We start from the raw sequence: 18,855 nt of genomic DNA, 5'->3' as shown, positions 1-18,855 counted from the left end.
AGATAATCAAACAAATGGATTTTTTACTTCCCTTTCTACCCTACCCTACTAATCTCTTCCTCAGCACGCGGTACCATGATTAGAAAATGAATTGCATTTAAATACAATTATCAACATATTAACAAAGCAAGGTTATGGTACAGTTATACATATATATATATTATATATTATATATATATAATATATAATATATATATATATATACACACACACACACACACACACCCCCCTCTTTAACACAGTAAATAAGGTCTATAACATCTGTAATATGAAAGGATTCTGATTTCTATTGGTAACAAAGTCAAAGGTATTTCTTACACAACTGTGATTCATTGCCTATATTCAAAAATCAAACTAAATGCTAAATCTCACTTAGCAGATAGTGAAATAAACATACAATTATTTTTCCATCTAACTTCATTAACCTTAGGTTAAAGAAAAAGATTGCTTAAAAGACTACGCTTTAGTCACAAAAACCTGTATTCAAACCCACCACTTCCTAGGTAGGTACTTAATCTCTCATTTGTGAAATGGTAATAATACCTACATAAAATTACTATGTTATTTAATTATTATCATGATACTTGACATAATATCTGATGTGTTCTCAATAAATGTGTACACGATCATTAGTGACCAAGTTTGGTCAATTATATAGTTCATGACCTTCACTGTGCATGAGAAACTCAGAGATTTGATATCAGCTATCCGGAGTAGATCCCAATCACTGGTGTATTGTTAAAGCTCCCAAATGATTCTAATGTGCAGCCACGGACCTAAGGACAAAGTCCAAAATCTAGTTTGGCACACTAGACACTCTGGTCACTGCTTACAGCTCTGTATTTTAATCACTCCTCTGTAGGTATTCTATGCTCTGAACACACACTCAGTTAATGCTTCCTCAAGAAGTGGGCTATAGAAATGGCTCTCCAACTTCAGCCTGCGTCAGAATCACCTGAAGAATCTCCTGAACACAAACTGCTAATCTTAGGTACAAAGACTTCAATTCTAACAAATTCTTAGGCAATGCTGACACTGCTGGTACAAAGACCACACAGTTTGAGAAACCAATGGGCAACATTAGATCACAACCCTCTCCCTTGCAATTTCCTGAAATGTCATTCCCATCTCCATTATCACACTCTTGCCTCGCTAACTTATACTTTTCTTGCAAAATTACATAGAATTCAATTTCAGGAAGCATTTACTCACTTTGACAAACCACCAAGACATTTGTTACCTAGTATAAAACTTGGATACAAAAAAACACAGTATAAAATGTTCTTAAAGTACACTATGGCACAGGGTAGTTATCTGCTAGCATACACAAATTCCTTTTTAAGAATTAGGGAAAAAGGCCTCGTTTGGACAGGTGAATTAGAAAAGGGCAAAAAAGCAAATGAACAGTTTGTCAAGCAGACTAAAATCTGTATTTCAGCCCCCACCAACTCCCTTGGTCAAGCAGCTTTATGCGGAGCATCAATTTCACAATCAGTCATGGCAGCCCTTGCACAGCAAACCACCAAAACAGAAAGGAAGAACACTCAGACCAAACCTGAATTTGAGAAAGCGTGAATCAAAAAAAAAAAAAAAATTTTTTTTCCCTAAAAAAAAATTAGAGGAAATATCATCTAAGTTCTGTATTGTAAACTGCTTTCTCTGTACATCAGAAAGACAAAACTGTGCTTTAATGTCTTTACACCCATGTATGGTTCATTGTAGATGTTCAATAAATGTTTGAATAACTCACATTGAATAAAACTATATGAAAACACTTGCTAATCTATCTCTCATCAAATACAGAAGTAAACACATATACAAAGTTGGCACCAAAAACTATCAGGGGTGTCCAAATTGTGGCCCACAGGCCGCATGCAGCCCAGGATGGCTAGGAATGCAGCCCAACATAAAATCGTAAATTCACTTAAAACATTGTGAAATTTTTTTGTGATTACGTGTCCCATACTATTTAATGTGTGGCCCCAAACAACTCTTCTTCCAGTGTGGCACAGAGATGCTAAAAGGTTGGACACCCCTGCATACTATCTAATTATTAATGTAATAGGTCTGTACACTTATCAGCTAAGGGAAAGCATGAATTATTTGAATAACCAGTTGGGAGACAAGGAGACCAAAGCCGCCTGCTGATAACATAATTAGGTTTTTCCAAACTTCGTTTGGAAGGCCTTTCAAATCAAACATTCTACATTACACATTCAGAGTTGATTTTCTAATTATTTCAACAGGTACTAAAAAATTTAAAAGAATCTTTGAAACAAAGTCCAAGGCACTAATTTTATCATGAGGAAACAAAGGCCCCAAAAAAGCAGTAACTCAAAGACAAAGAGGTAGTTAGTACTAGAGCTGTAATTAAAACTCAAGTCTCTGACCCTAGTTTTCTCTCTCCTACGTCATGCTGCCTTTACATTTCTAAAAAAAAAATTTTAAATCATAACTGAAATAAAAATTCTCAGGTTAACCAGGGTTTTGTTCTTTGTATCCCATTTTTATGGGGGGACGGGGGGTAAGCAATCATCTACCATCTTATTTTGTCTAGTAACTAACTCAAAAAAATAACATTCAAGATATGTTTTGCTCTTGGTAAAGATTCATTCCTTGTCTCTTTGCAAAATTATATATGCAAAAATCCAATAATAATCAATTATAAATAATTTAAAAATCATATAATAACCCTGATACAACCACCAAAGTTTCTCAATTACAAAGAAAACATTACACTGCCTTTCTAGAATTTGATACTTTCTAAGGAGAGAAAAAGAGCCTGATGTTTGAAATATATTTAATAATAAGCAGAAAAAATACCGGCCATAACCCTCATCTCTCAAATAACAAGAGTAGAACCTTCTTGACCATTCTCATTAATAAGTTTTTATCTGTTAGTTCTATGCACAGATAAAAACCAATTACCAGTATCATAATTAAAATTCTTGACTTCTAGAAAGTAACCTCATCATTTATTTAGATTATAATGTTATTTACCTTTTAAATTCAAAATTAATGCCCTTTGGATTTATGTAAATGTAATATAGTCTAATACTTAAAAGCTACCTTTTTAACCTCTACAGAGGTTAAATTCATAACAGAGGCGTGCTTTTAATTTCCCCGTATTACAGATGAGAAAACAGGTGTAGAGAGGTTAAAAAAGTTGCCCATGTATTATACATACCTGGGAGGGGGTAAGTTAGAATTTTAAACAGGCAGTGTGACTCAAATGCCAGGAACTCTCTTGCACAATGGATAATGGCATTCTTAGCCACTTACCATGTGACAGTGCTTCTTTCATCTGTGAGCATAAACCTTTAAATTATTCCTAGCAGTACAAGGTACACGGTAGGCACTTTCTTCCCAAGTTAATGTTGGATTTAACAATAAAGTAGAACACAGATTCAGATGTTTTTTCACTTTCATATTGTTCACTGTCATAAAAATTTCTGCACATTTGCTAATTCATACTCTCTCTCCTAGAGAATAGAAGAAGCCTACCTTTCAGTGCTCTAAATGAGACAGGAAAAACAATAACCTGATATAATCAGGTATTGCTCTCAGAGAAAAGAGAAGGAATGCTTACTTTACTACCCATTATAAAGATTCAAATTTCCCCAAGCTTGGGATTTCTCTCCTAAAGCAGTCCACTCATCTAATGTGTAGGTGTCACATCTTCACACAACCTGTGCAAAGTGGGGCTCATAGATCTCACACAAGTGCTGCTTCCGTGGGAACTGTTACTGCAATAATACACTGTTCTTCAACTCTGACCAGAGTCTCATGGCTCTTACTAACATCCAATAAAACTATGGCAGGATAACTTGTGTGAATCCTAAGATGATGCCTACTAAGAATGGCTCCAGGTGACTAAGTGGACTCAAATTTTTTAAAAAGACAGAGCCTAGCAGCCACTTGTACAGCAGGCCTCTCATGCAAACTGCACTTCAGGGAAAAGCCTGCACCGAGCTGCCTGCCTTCACTGTGTGTCTGCCATCTGATCCAGCCTTTGTAAGAGTTCCCGGGATACTATTTCAAGGAATAGGACTAAGGTTTGCTAGCCTGCAAGTAGGGTATTATCTCAGACCATTCACAGAATTTGCTAGGCATTAGAGCATAACCAACATTTATTATAATTAAAAGAGATTCCAATTCAATATTGGCAAAAGGATAAAAACCCAAAACTCAACTATATGCAATTTTAAAGAGTTGCAACTTAAATATAAAGAAAAGGTTTAGGTAAAGGATGGGAAAAAATATATTATGCAAACTGTATAATATAAATGGGGGGAGGGGAGATGGCAGGGGGAGGGAGGAGAGGGAGGGAGAGAAGAGGGGAAAGGGAACGTCTGAACTCTTTAGGTTCCACTCAAAGAAGCTAGAAAAAGAGCAAAGTATGTGTAAGAAAAATTTGATAACAAAAATAAATGAAATAGAGGACAAGAAGGGAGAAAATTGACAATGTTATCATTTGAAAAGATGTCAAAATTAATAAAGGTGAATTAGACTGGTAGAGGGGAAAAAAGAACACTAATACCACCTTAAAGTGATACCTCCTTAAGAGGAGATATCACTACAGATCCTACAGAGAGACATTAGGAGGCTACCAAGGAAATAACTTACCAAAGCTGACATAAAATCAAACAAAATCTGAATAGCCACTGTGTCTGCTTAAAAAAACTGAATGTTACCAAAAAACCTCACAAAAAAATTCCAAGTCCAAATGGTATCACTGGTGAATTCCAGCAAATATTCCAGAAAGAATTAGTGTCAGTATTGCACAAACTCAGTAAATAGATGGAACACCTCTCAACTTATGAAACCATCATAATCCTAATGATGAAACCCGAAAGACATTATAACTAAAGAAAATTACAATACAGTATCTCTCATGAATATCCCAAAATTCCCAACAAAACATTAAATATAAAAAGGATAATATACTCTGACCAAGTGAGGTTATCTACATTATTTTTGGAATCAAGATTATTTTAACTTTTTTTTAAAGATTAATTTTAACTTTTTAAGACTACCATTTATTTATCCATTCTACCACTGATAGACACTTTGTTTCTAAACTGCAAACAAGGCTATTACAAACATTTTTATTTATATCCTGATACATAAGTATAAGAATTTCTCTTATAGGAATGTAGACAGAAGTATAACTGCTAGATTTAAGGTACCTATACTTCAATATACTAGATAAAACAAATTCACTTGAAAAATGACTATCAATTTATATTCTTCACATTCTCACAACACTGGATATCAGGATTTATAGTTTTACTTTGCACTCTCCTAATTGCCAATGAGAGTATAATTCAGTGCTTTTCCAAATGTGGATCATGGTTATCTCTTAGGCAAGTTGCAACCAGCATTCTTCATTAAAAAAATAAAATAAAATACCAGAGTACACTGCATAAAATGTTGTTTCATGAAACTTATTCTCATTGTGTTTGTACTGAGTCATAATGTAAAATGCTTTTTTACCTGAGGTTCTAGTAAGTTAAAAAGCCATTAGTATAGTTTTTTAATTACAACAAAACTCCTCAGAGACATTTGGGCCACTAACTGGTGCATCATTTAGGCCTACAGCACAAAAGAATGTATTCTATAAAGAAGGTAGAACATGAGATGGCCTTCAAACACTAACTGGCAAGAACAGTATTAGAAGAGGAAAAAACCTGAGGAAAGCAATAAAGAAGGAATGTATTACATGGAGAAATACTCTATAAAACCAACTGGACTACGACCTACTTAAAGCTCACTTAAAAAGAACCACATTTTTCAATTAGACAGGGCTTCTGTCAGTGGTGAAAGACAGGAAGCTGGGATCCTAGCCTCTTTAACTACCAAAATGACAGATAACTGATACCTCCTACTCTGTAGACACAACCCTAATTCCCACCTCAAGAATCATCTCTTTCTGGGGCTTATGCAAGGGCAGTTTAGGTATTTAACTAATTTTCCCTACGGAACATCAGAGTAGCAAGAATCATCTAAATTCTAAAGATTTACAAGTATATTTTTATTCAATTAACAAAGATTTACCAAGCCCCTACTGTATCACCTATTAAGAAATTAAACTGTATCTCCTCAACAGTTTCAACTCCTGACTATATTCTTTAAAGCTTGATACCTTTTACTACTGGGTTGGCCAAAAAGTCCATGTTTTTTTCCACAAAATAAAAGACACATTTTTCATTTTCACCAATAACTTTATTGATTTGGATATTTTGAGTTTGTCAGCAATCTCTTGTGTGGTACAACATTGACTGTTCTCAATTTATGTCTCAATTTGATCACTATCGACTTCAACTGGTCTACCCAGCCATGAAGCACTGTCCAGAGAGAAATCTCCAGCACCCAACTTTGCAAATCACTTTTGACACATTCCACCAGTCACAGTATGGAGAAGTCACAGTCCCTCTCCATACACTGCAAAATCTTTTTTCCCATTTCAGTTGCATTTTTGCCTTTCTTAAAATAATAAAGCATAATATGCCAAACAAAATTGCATATTTTCTTCCATCTTCAATATTAAAATGGCTACACAAAAATTCACCAATTTTGATTTTTTTTAATGCATGCTGACATGACAGCTGTCACAGTACAATCTAACAAAATTGAGTTTTTTATAACTTTTATTTTATTTTATTTTTTAAAGATTTTATTTATCTTTAGAGAGGAAGGGAAGGAGAGAAACATCAATGTATGGTTGCCTCTCGTGAGTCCCCTGCTGGGAACTGGCCTGCAACCCAGGCATGTGCCCTGACTGGGAATCGAATGGTGATCATGTGGTTTGCAGGCCCAAGCTCAATCCACTGAGCTACACCAGCCAGTGCTACAAAATTGTTTTGAATGAAGTTCAAGACAACTAAACGCTACCAGAGCCATCTAGTAGCCAAACACACTTTTTGGCCAACCAAATAAAACTGTCCTAAATGCCTCCTCTTGAAATATTTTGCTTCTTGAAGTTGTGGACAAAGGGGGAGCTCTATAATAAATCTAACTGAAAGTACCGTCACAGGGTGATCTGATCAGATTCCTAACTGGGAAGGTCAGGGTGGTAGTCATGGTTCAGATCTGTAACTTCCCTAGTAAAAGGATATCTCTGCCTTAAGCAAGCCCTGTTGTTTTGGCATATCTACGATTAACACACCACTGAAATGCCTCTCTGCCAGATTCCTGGGAAGCATAACCACCCTCAGGAAAGCACATAATCTTGGTAAGAAGTACCCTATAATTGAATACCAGAGTTGGTCTTGCTTTCTCCAACCTTCATGTAATCTTCCTTATGTTTCCTCCTAACTTCCAAATGTATAGGAAAAATTGCAAGCCATTCTCTGGAGCATGAGAGCGTGCTTCCCAGCACTGTTGTCAGTTTGGCTCAAATAAACTCCTAAAAGTTCTGTACAGGTGTACATGTTTCTTATGTTGACAGACTGTTAAACCATCCCACACACCATGACCAAACTTTCACTACCTTCTCTGTTCTAACAATATCTCTACTTTGCCATTTTCAAACAACTATTCATTTCCTTAAGAATTTCCTCCTCACAAGTTGCTGCAACAATCACACCACAGCAACTGTCTGGTGCAATGACTATGTGATCTACCTGTCTCTATATAAGACTATGACTCATTCTTTAACTTCTCTGAGATTCAATCTCTTCTCTACAATGAGTAGAACAACACGTATCAAGGAATAATAGGATTGCATAGTATCTTCCACTGCCTTCTTTCTTTTTAAATTTTTTAATTTTAATTTTAGTTTCCTTTAAATTTTAGTTTCCTTTAGCTTCCTACAATAAAACACTTTAAAGAGGGAGGCACTTAAACTGAAGTAGCAGGAAATATGGGAAAAGAAAAAGTATATAAAGAAAGACAAAATAAGTGTAAGTAAACTTCTCAAGTGGAATTACAGTTCTGCCTATGTGATCTCCTCCCATATCCAGATTCTAAGGAGGCAAATGTGAAGATACTTCTTTCCCCAAGGCAGGCAAAATACTAAGAACCATCCATGACTCTCCTCCCTGTCTAATACCCTCCCCTTGAGTGTAGGAGAGATCTTCAGATATAACTCTTGAGATTGTAAGATACAAAACAGATTTCTGCATTTATATTTAAAATCCCTAATCGGTTGAGTTCACCAAAAATGAGATTATCCTGGATAGGCCTGACCTAATCAGATAAGCTTTTAAAAGAGGTTTTAAAGGGGAGTCTAGAGGTGTGAGAGAGAGAAGTCAGAGACTGGTCCAGCTTGCCTAGATGAAAGCAAATAACCACGTTGTAACTGCCAGTGTGGACATGTAATAAGGAACTGAGAATGCTACCTGACCAAGAGCTGGCAAAAAAAATCTTCAGTCACACAGCCACAAGGAAATTAATTCTGCCAACAAGTAGTGAGCTTGGAAGACCTTAAGCCTCAAATGAGAATTGCAGCCAGTTGACATCTTGATTTCAGCCTCATGAGATGCTGACCTGAGAGCCTGGTTTAAAAAAGTACCCAGATTTCTGACATACAGAAACTGTTAAGCTGCTAAATTTATGGTACTTTGCTACACACTAAAAAAAAAAAAAAACTAATACACTCCCTCAACAAAAGACAAAGCAGCAAAGAAAATAAAGGATGGGGGGACCTTTTATCTTTTCCCCCAGAGTGTATTATACCTTCTCAAAGCACTACAGATCCACAATCAAGGGAAAAAGATTAAAACTGTATAAAATTTTAAAGTTTTGGAAATTAAAAGAGGCTTTTCCACACATATCTTGTAAACAACTACCGTATTATTACCTTCATTTTAGTGATGAGGAAAAGAAAACTCAAGAGTGACATCCGAAAGATCAAAAACCTAAGAAATGTTTCAAGTAACTTCAGTCCTGTGCTCATCCCTAAACTACAGATCCCTTAAAGCCCACCTGCGCCCGCGCGCGCGCGCGCACACACACACACACAAAGCCATTCAAATCAACAGTAGTGATATTACTGTCTTCAAAGAAAGCAATCCTAGTAACAATTTTCCATATTTCCCATCTAAATAGCCCTTACCTTTGTCAAAACAACAAAACTAAAGAAGATAAAGAAAAATTCCATTCAAAAGTAGTTGGTTGTAAAAATAACCACTGGTATACCACTTGAATAAAAGTAAAATACATTTTGAAAATGTAGCAAAACACCTGTAGGTGTACTAGAACTTTAGATAGCCAACAGTTTGTGTTATAAGTAGTCTCATAAATCATAAGCAAGTAAACAACCTTTCTGGATCTTCCAACATTCCATCCTTTGGACGAATTTTTGAATCTGAATTCTTCATACATTACAAAAATGAGAAAGTGACACAACATATAAAATAAACAAGTTGTTTTTATTTTAACTGTTGTGTATAGTTCCCTAAGTGCTTCACCATAAGAATTTGCAATTTTTCCTAAAAACACACACACAAAACTAAAAGGTGGAGTTATATTCAAATTTCACTTAAGTTGCAAATCAACTTTCTCAATGCCAATTCAACTGCTCTAACAAACACTAACTTTATTTGCTAAAATACAAAATACAGTCCTCCGTGGTTACAACCACGAAAAGGAATAAACTGTAACGTCTTTACACCAACGTTAACAGCAAATAATTTGCTACAGTCACATACAAACAAACACAAAACAGCATTGTTGAGTCCATAAGCTTCCAAAACCATCCCATGACTTATATTGCCGGGGCACGATTCTCTGCAATGTGAAGAGAACCGACAACAGTTCACACGTGGAGAGAAGGGGTAAGGTGACAATCTTAAAACCTGAAAATTTCTCAGCCCTATGGAATACAAGCAGCGCCCAGTTCAGACCCCCCCAGGAAAGGCCCAGGTCCAACTCCAAGCAGTCCAGTTTTCCAGCTCTTCACCCTGCCCCCTCCCCGAGAAAAGAGGTAAAACAACTTTTATTGGTCTCATCTCCCCGGGGGTTGGCAAATAGCAGGGCAGTGCTCCAGACTGGACACGTTTCACAAGAAGGCCTCCGTCGGGGGCGGGGAAGGCAGATAGCGGGAAGCCTGGCTTCGACGCCCCCTTTTCCCCGGTCGCCAGCTCCCAGCCCCGCCCCACCCCACCAAGAAAAATCCTGGGCCGGCCGACAAGTAGAGCGACCCCCAGGCCCCTCCACTGAGGCGAGCTCGTTGTCTGTCATGTGACGACGCTGCCGCTAAAACACCGCAGAAACGCAGGGCGGCGGAGGGCGTTCGCACCAGCCCTCCTCGGCCCGGCCCTACCGGGCGCGGGCGAGTCCCGAAGTCCGGACGTGGGGGAGGGCCGAGGGCGGGCTTGGCGGCGGGCCCGAGCGCGCCACAAAGGCTTCCGCGCCCGTCGCCGTAGTGCTCGAGCGGGCGGGGGCACAATTTTCGGGGCCCGCGGGATGGGTGACGAGCGACCAGAGCTCCGAGGTGCCCGCCGCGCCCACAGCCGCCGCCCCCGCGCGCCCGGACGGTCAGTGACCGCCGCACCGCGCACAGGCCCGCGCGGCCTCCCTCCCCCGCGCGGAGCCCGCGCCGGGCCCGCCCGCTCCCAACTCGCGCTCTCTCGCTCTTTCCCGGCCTCCATTTTGGATCGGCGTCTCCAGCCCCCGCGCTGTTGCCGCCGCATTCCCCCTCTTTCCCGCCCCCCGCCGCTATCGCCGCCGCCCGTACTCACCTCAGCTGCCCATCCGGGCGCCGCCGGCCGTCGACCTAGTTTCCCCCCAAAAGTCTCCGGTGTGTTATTCCCGATGTGGGGGGGTTGTTACGGGGTGGTCGCCGGGGGTTCGGGAGCGGGGGCCGCGCCTTCAACGGAGCTGCAATCCTAACCCGCCATCTGGTGGCATTTTCCACACGCCAATGGCGCCGCTGCAGACTTGGGTCCAGACCGCCCTCTGCTGGCCGCGGTGCATACTGCCTCGCTGACGGGACGGGCCTGCCCGGAAAGGGGAGGGAGCTGAGGCGCGAGCTGGGGTCCACAACGGGGACGCGCGCAAACGCGTTACAGCGAGGGTTGCGCGCGCGCGCACCAGCGGGGCGGGAAACGTAGCCTCTGCGTGGCGACTCCGCCCCGTGCACGGTGCTACCGCAGCTCAGCCAATCGCGAGCAGCAGATATCGCTGGGTGAAGGGGTTGTGGACTGTGGTCGGGCTGCCTGAGGCGGTTGGAAAGACAGCTACAGTGGCGCTTGCGCGCCTCTCCGCAGCCGAGTTGCTGAGCGCCATTTTTGGAGCTTTACCTAGACTAGGAGAGAAACACGCCCCCGGATGCGGCTCCTTCGCCAAGGCTCCTGCCCAGGTCCCGAGAGTGGCGTTTTCTTGCTGCCCCCACCCCCGCGTGGGACACACTCTGCAGAAATGGCAGGGAGTGGCGGCGCACAACTCTGCTCTCCTCCTTTTTAACCAGGGCCTCAGAACCTTTCATTGTTTTAGCAATTTATTGTTGACTGTTGACGAAGCGCTTTACCGGGCGAGGTAACTATTGGGACCTTCCTCGCCGCTAACGTAAAAGGTAGAGTGCCCGCCCCAGGCGGATGGATTGGCATAGTCCCTGACTGTAAAGCAGATCCTTTCCGTGGTACCGGCTTTGCATAAGGCGGCAGCATTGGCCAGTTAGTGAAAAAGGAATGCAGCTAGACTAGCAAAATACAGCCTCAGCTTTTGAATTAGACTTGTCCTCCCACCTTTTAGGATTGCTCTTAGTGGCTCTGAATTGGACCATCCTAGGCTTATGCCCGCCAAAAGGAAAATAATTGACTAACGTGAAATCAAAGCCAAAATATGCCATTGAACGTGACCTATTCACTACTCTTCACGCCTGCCTCGCCAAAGTCCTGGCCGTGGCCCTTACCTTTCCCTGGCTCACAAGTTTACAAATCTAGTCCTTAATTTCGCAGGTCATCAACTTCATTTATGACTAAAAGTCTCTGTTGCTATAGTAATGACTCAGAATCACTCATCTCCGGTATAGTGTTCAGGGCCCATCTCTAATAGGCTACCCCAATTTCTGGCTTTTCTCCTAAGGGTCAGAAGGTGTGTGGCTTTTCACTGGAGGAAGGCACAACTGACCTGGTCAGGTATGAATTCTAGACTCAATTCCCATTTAAAATTAATTTTTTACTAATTTCTGGTTGCCTCATTCTCGCAGACTATTTAAATTTCATTGTTCAAGGTGCCAGTCCCAATCTATACTAATAGATAACTGCACCTGGTTTCTTGGGATCAAAGCTATGGGATTCCCATTCTAGTTCGATATTATCTCCATGTTAATATATCTGTAGACCTGTTTTTTATCTCAAAAATCCTCATGAAATTAATCCATTCTCCCCTTCTCTCCAACACCAGTCTTTCTCCCTAGACTGCATGTGCCACCCTTCCTTCCCACTTCCACCATGAGGTCTTATATAGCTTCAGTATCTTCTTATCTTCTGGCTTCTTCCAATTTTTAAACAGTTTCCATTCTTTAAAAATTCAATGCTACTACTCCCTCTAGTCTCTGTACTGTTAACTGTAAACTAAAGTCAGTTTTATAATGTAATAAATGATAAAAAAGCATTTATTTGACCAAAAAGGAGCTGCTGCCCAGGACACACAGATTCAGGCAGCAGTCTAATTGTGTTCCACCAAAGGGGCGACCACATTTTATAGCAAAATTTCCCACCCAAGTTTTCAGGTCTTTTATATCCAAATGAGGTCATTCAAATTGCACATTTCAGCCAATTAAGAGGAAACCAGGGTTCCCCTGCAGTTGTTGACAGCTACTAGCTAAGGTGAGCAGGCAGGCAGGGCAAAGTGCAGGAAACCAAGAATTCTGTCCAAATTTCTTAGTACCCAGAGGATGTGAGAAGCCCATCACCAAATGGACACTAGGATCTTACTATTTATAAAATTCAGGCCCTCAGTTGACCATAGAAAGTCCATTTCAGCAGATAAATTCCTTCTTGGGGTTCACATCAAATGAATATTCTTGGGGTCCACACAACTTTTCTCAAAAGAGTCACCCCTTCATTTTCACCTTATTCTTCAGCTTTTATCAATCACTCCATGACAGCACATTGAAATTACACTTTCAAATTATCCAAGTTCTTGGCCCTGGCTAGTGTAGCTCAGTGGATTGAGCGGGGACCTGTGATCCAGAGGATCGCAGTTCCATTCCCAGTCAGGGCACATGCCTGGGTTGCAGGCCAACTCCCAGCAGGGGACGCACGAAAGGCAACCATACATTGATGTTTCTCTCCCTCTCTCCTTCCCCTCTAAAGATAAATAAATAAATAAAATCTTATAAAAAAATTATCCAAGTTCTAACTTCCAACTGTTTTCTCATTCTTCATTTTCCTGGCACACCCTATATCTATTCCCCCCACCCCTTGAAACCCCATTTCTCTTTCTTTTAAGACAATGTCTAAAACAACCTACCTGGTTTACTCGTCTTCTGATTCCTTTGCTAGCTCCTCCTCCTTATTCCACCCCATAATTCAACTCCTAGTTCTCTGTTCTGTACATTCTTTCTCTTCAAGTCTCCCCAAATTGCTGTCCATTCCTGATTCTGAAACTAAAATTCCTCATGATCAGCTTACTTGCCAGAAAACTCCAGCCTAAAATTTAACATATAACACAATGCAACTTTCTTATTCAGACTTCCTAATTTCTCTTAATAGCATTACAATTTCAGCAAGTGTAACAATTATAAATGGACTCTGGAACCAGACTGCTCTGGAAAACTTTGTGATTTGGGGCAAATCTTTTTCTGCCTCAGTTTCCTGAACTATAAGATGGCCATAACAATAGCATCTTTCTCATATAGAAATGTCATTGGTATTATTACATTGTTCTTATCTTGCTAAGAATTTTTTAGTAATTTTAAGTATATTTTATTGATTATGTTATTAAAGTTGTCCTATTTTTTCCTCCTCTTTATTCCCCTTTGCCCTTCACCCCCCTCTCACCAGCTTTCCCCCTCTTAGTTCATGTTCATGGGTTTTACATGTAAGTTCTTTGGCTTCTCCATTTTCTATACTATTCTTAACCTCCCCCTGTCTATTTTGTACCTACCAATTATGCTTCTTATTACCTGTACCTTTTCCCCATTCTCCCCCTTCCCCCCATCCCACTGGTAACCCTCCATGTGAATCCATTTTTGTGATTATGTTTCTGTTCTAGTTGTTTGCTTAGTTTGTTTGTTTTTTAGGTTCACATGTTGATAGTTGTAAGTTTTTTGTCATTTTACTCTTCATATTTTTATCTTCTTTTTCTTAGATAAGTCCCTTTAACATGTCATATAATAAGGGCTTGGTGATGATGAACTCCTTTAACTCCTCTATCTTGTCTAGGAAGCTCTTTATCTGCCCTTCCATTCTAAATGATAGCTTTGCTGTATGTAGGTCCTTGCCTTTCGTGACTTTGAATACTTCTTCCCAGCCCCTTCTTGATTGTAAGATTTCTTTTAAGAAATCAGCTGATAGTGTTATGGGAACTCCTTTGTAGGTAACTATTTCCTTTTCTCTTGCTGCTTTTAAGATTCTCTCGTTAATTTTAATCTTGGGTAATTAAATTATGATGTGCCTTGGTGTGTGCATCCTTGGGTCCTACTTCTTTGGGACTCTGAGCTTCCTGGACTTCCTGGAAGTCTATTTCCTTCACCAGATTGGGGAAGTTCTCCTTTATTATTTGGTCAAATAAGTTTTCAAATTTTTGCTCTTCGTCTTCTTCTGACACCACTATGATTCATATGTCGGAGCATTTAAAGTTGTCTCGGGTTTCTAAGCCTATCCTGATTTCTTTTTTTAAATTCTTGTTTCTTCATCCTTTTCTTATTGGATGTTTCTTTCTTCCTTCTGTTCCAGATCTTTGATTTGAGTTCTGGTTTCCTTCCCTTCACTATTGGTTCCCTGTATATTTTTCTTTATTTCATTTTGTGTAGCCTTCACTTTTTCCTCTATTTTGCAACTGTGCTAAACCATTTCTGTGAGCATCCTGATTACCAGTGTTTTGAACTGTGCATCTGATAGGTTGGCTATTTCATTGTCACTTAGTTCTTTCTCTGGACTTTTGGTCTGTTTTTTCATTTGGGCCATATTTTTTTTTGTCTTTGCATACCTGTTACATTGTAAGGAGTGGAGTCTTAGGTATTTTCCAGGGCAGGGCAACACGCTGTGCTGCTGAACAGCCCATTTTTTCGTGGTGCTGAATATGGGGAGAATTCAGACAGGGAACAGTGCTGCTTGCTCAGCTCTCAGACCACTTTCACTCACTTCCTCTGCTACCCACAAGCAAATTGGGCCCTTCTGTTGCTGATTCCCAGGTGGGTATGTTTGTATACATTCTAGGACCCCATGGGTCTCTCCAGCAAACTCTCCTGTGAGGCTGGGAGTTTCTCCTGCTGCCACAACCCCCACAGATTTTTATAGCCAGAGGTTTTGACGCTTTAGTTTCCCACACTGGAATGCTGGGTTGTGTGGTCTGTCTCACTCTCCAGTTGTTGCTCCCAGTTTATCCACACACAAATGTGGGACTGCCAACTGCTGCCTCACCCACTGGGTCCACCTTGTCATGCATTCGCTCTGCCCCGGATGCCCATCTCCACCTCACCTATCTGTCTAGATGAATGCTTCTTCTTTAACTCCTTGGTTGTTGGACTTCCATACAGTTCAATTTTCTGGCAGTTCTGGTTGCTTTTGTTTTTTGAATTTATTGTTGTCCTTTAGGTTGTGTGAGGAGACTGAGTTTTTCTACCTATGCCTCCATCTTGGCCAGAAGGTCTCAAGTTTTTTAGTCATTTTTAAAAAATACCTAAGAACATGGATAGTCAACATTCTGAGTTTATGGAAATCTAAAATTTATTTTGATCTCTCTCTTGAGTAATGTTTGTAAATAATTACCTTGTCCATTATGCTCTAAATTGTAGGGCTAGATTGACTCTTTTCCTTCAAAAAAGCCCAGGTCCTATCATATTCTCATTCAAATCCCTTGCCTTTTCTTCTACTGCTCTATCCTTGTTTAAGCCCTTCCCTCCCCACCAATTCCCATTGCCTTATACCAAAACAATTATAATAGCCTTCTAAAAAGTCATTGTCTTTCATTCCCCTCCCTTTAAAAAGTGCATAAAAGCCCTGACTGGTGTGGCTCAGTTGGTTGGGCATCCTCTCCCAAAGCAAAAGGTCACTGGTCTGATTCCACATCAAGGCACATACCTAGGTTGCAGTTCCATCTACAGTCACGGCCTGTATGACAGGCAACAGATTGATGTCTCTCCCTCTCTTTCTCCCCCCCTTTCCCTCTCTCTAAAAATTAATAAAATCTAAAAATAAATAAATAAATAATTTAAAATAATAAATTAAAAATGTACAAAAATGTTCTGTGGGTCATATGATTTACAAAATATAATCTAAAATACTTAATGACATTCAAGAAATGCCTTAATTTTTTTTATTCCTATTTTATTACAAAGTTCACATTAGTTGGTCTAGTCAGAATAATCATAAACATAAGCAAAAGGCAAATATATTCAATCTTTAGCTACCCGGTAAGATAAAGTAATAGGTTCCATCATGTGTTGACTTTGTTATAAAATTACACATTTCCCAGGAGCCTCTGCTTCCATGAAAGCTTAAATCAAGATTCCAAAGTTCTTGGCAAAGATTTCAACACCATATTTTTCATATGTAGCTTTGAGTCATGTGTGTGAACAAAATATCAAAAAGAATATTTGGAACTGGTGTGGGTAGGAGCTAATGGTTCTTAAATATTATTTAGGTTATGGAACAAAATATCAGTAGAACAACTACGTGCTTAGTTGAAGGTTCTTGGCATTGAAATGTCTCCCTCATTGCTCATTTCAAATGATCCAAGATGGGACTTGGCCTACCTTGAGGATTCATCCTAGATAGGCTAGATTTCTAAAGAAGACACTTTTAAACTTTTATTTCAACCTTTTAGCCAACCTGGTCCAAAACTAAATATTTAACATTACAAATTTTAGAATTGCATTAAAAAACTACATTAATGTCAATATAAATACATTCCAGATAAATGATTAATCGGTAATATAAATAACATTGCTTTTTAACTCAGCTAATTTGTGACTATTTAGATGGCAGAACTCCTTTAAAAATTTGACTGAGTCCTGGCTGGTGTAGCTTGGTGGATTGAGCGCGGGCCTGCAAACCACACGATTGCAGTTCAATTCCCAGTCAGGGCACGTGCCTGGGTTGCAGGCCAGTCCCCAGGGGGGGACTCACGAGAGGCAAGCATACATTGATGTTTCTCTCCATCTCTCCTTCCCTTCCTCTCTAGAGATAAATAAATAAAATATTTTTTAAAAAATTGACTGAACTTCATATCTTTTTTCATTCTGGATACTTTTTCCATGAAGATTTCTAAGTTATTACATGGACCTTAGTTCTGCTTAATAACATTCAGTCAACTTGTTTTTATGATAATAATAGTATTCCTTTAACAGAAAGCTTTTTTTAAAATAAATTTTTACAGTGTTTTAGGTTCACAGCAAAATTGAGAGGAAGGTACCAAGATTTCTCCATTATCAACATCACTCACCACATTCATACATTCGTTACCAAGTGGAACCTATATTGACGCATCATAATCACCCCAAGTTCATACCCTAGGTTACATTCTTGGCCTCATACATTCTATGGGTTTGGACAAATTTATGATGACATGTGTCCATCATTATAATATTACTCTAGTATTTTAATTGCCCTAAAGATCCTCTGTGCTCTGTGTCTTCATTCCCCCTCTTCCTCATCCCTGGCTAGCACTTACGTTTTTACTGTCTCCATAGTTTTGCCTTTTCTAAAATGTCATATGGTTGAAATTATATAGTACATAGTGTTTTCAGATTGGCTTCTTTACTTAGTAATATGCATTTAAGCTTCTTCCATGTCTTTTTGTGGCTTGATAGCTTCTTTCTCTTTAGTGCTGAATAATAATCCATTGTCCAAATGTACTGCAGTTTATTTATCCATTCCCCTATTGAAGAGCATCTTGGTTGCTTCCAAGTTTATATATATATGTGTGTGTGTGTGTGTATTTTACTGATTATGCTATTATAGTTGTCCCATTTCCCCTCTTCATTCTCTTCCACCCTGCATACCCTCCCTGACTCATATTCCCCCACTTTAGTTCATGTCCATGTGTCATAAGTTCTTTAGCTTCTACATTTCCCATACTATTCTTGCCCTCCCCCTGGTAGGTAGAAAATAGAAAAATGTCTATTTTCTACCTACCATCTATGCTACTTATTTTCTGTACCTTTCCCCCCTCTCTCCTCTTCCCACTCCCCTGTTGCTAACCTTCCATGTGATCTCCATTTCTGTGGTTCTGTTCCTGTTCTAGTTGTTTGCTTAGATTGCTTTTGTTTTAGGTGTGGTTGTTAATAACTGTGAGTTTGCTGTCCTTTCACTGTTCGTATTTTTTACCTTCTTTTTCTTAGATAAGTCCCTTTAACATTTCATAAAATAAGGGCTTAGTGATGATGAACTCCTTGAACTTGACCTTATCAGGGAAGCACTTTATCTGCCCTTCCATTCTAAATGAAAGCTTTGCTGGATAGAGCAATCTTGGTTGTAGGTCCTTGGCTTTCATGACTTGGAATACTTCTTTCCAGCCCCTTCTTGCCTGTAAGGTCTCTTTTGAGAAATCAGCTGATAGTCTGATGGGAACTGCTTTGTAGGTGGCTGTCCCCTTGCTGCTTTTAGAATTCTCTCCTTCATTTTAATCTTGGCTAATGTAATTATGATGTGCCTTGGTGTGTCCCTCCTTGGGTCCACCTTCTTTGGGACTGTCTGAGCTTCCTGGACTTCCTGGAAGTCTATTTCCTTTGCCAGATTG

General features: G+C 39.8%; 1 protein-coding gene across 2 annotated transcripts in view; it reads right to left on the bottom strand.

Annotated features, from left to right (window-relative positions):
• Positions 1-10,888, bottom strand: part of STAG1 (STAG1 cohesin complex component) — a 400,795-nt gene extending 389,907 nt beyond the window's left edge. For both annotated transcript variants that reach the window (XM_037061224.1, XM_037061225.1), the window contains exon 1: positions 10,686-10,888. The gene's annotated coding sequence lies outside the window, so the exon portion shown is untranslated. The remainder of the gene's footprint in view (positions 1-10,685) is intronic.
• Positions 10,889-18,855: the final 7,967 nt, after the last annotated feature.

Source organism: Sturnira hondurensis, unplaced genomic scaffold (genome assembly GCF_014824575.4).
Source record: "Sturnira hondurensis isolate 20B ecotype Veracruz unplaced genomic scaffold, ASM1482457v3 Scaffold0013299, whole genome shotgun sequence".
In the NCBI taxonomy this organism is placed as follows: domain Eukaryota; kingdom Metazoa; phylum Chordata; class Mammalia; order Chiroptera; family Phyllostomidae; genus Sturnira; species Sturnira hondurensis.
This window is presented reverse-complemented; position numbering and strand designations above follow the sequence as displayed.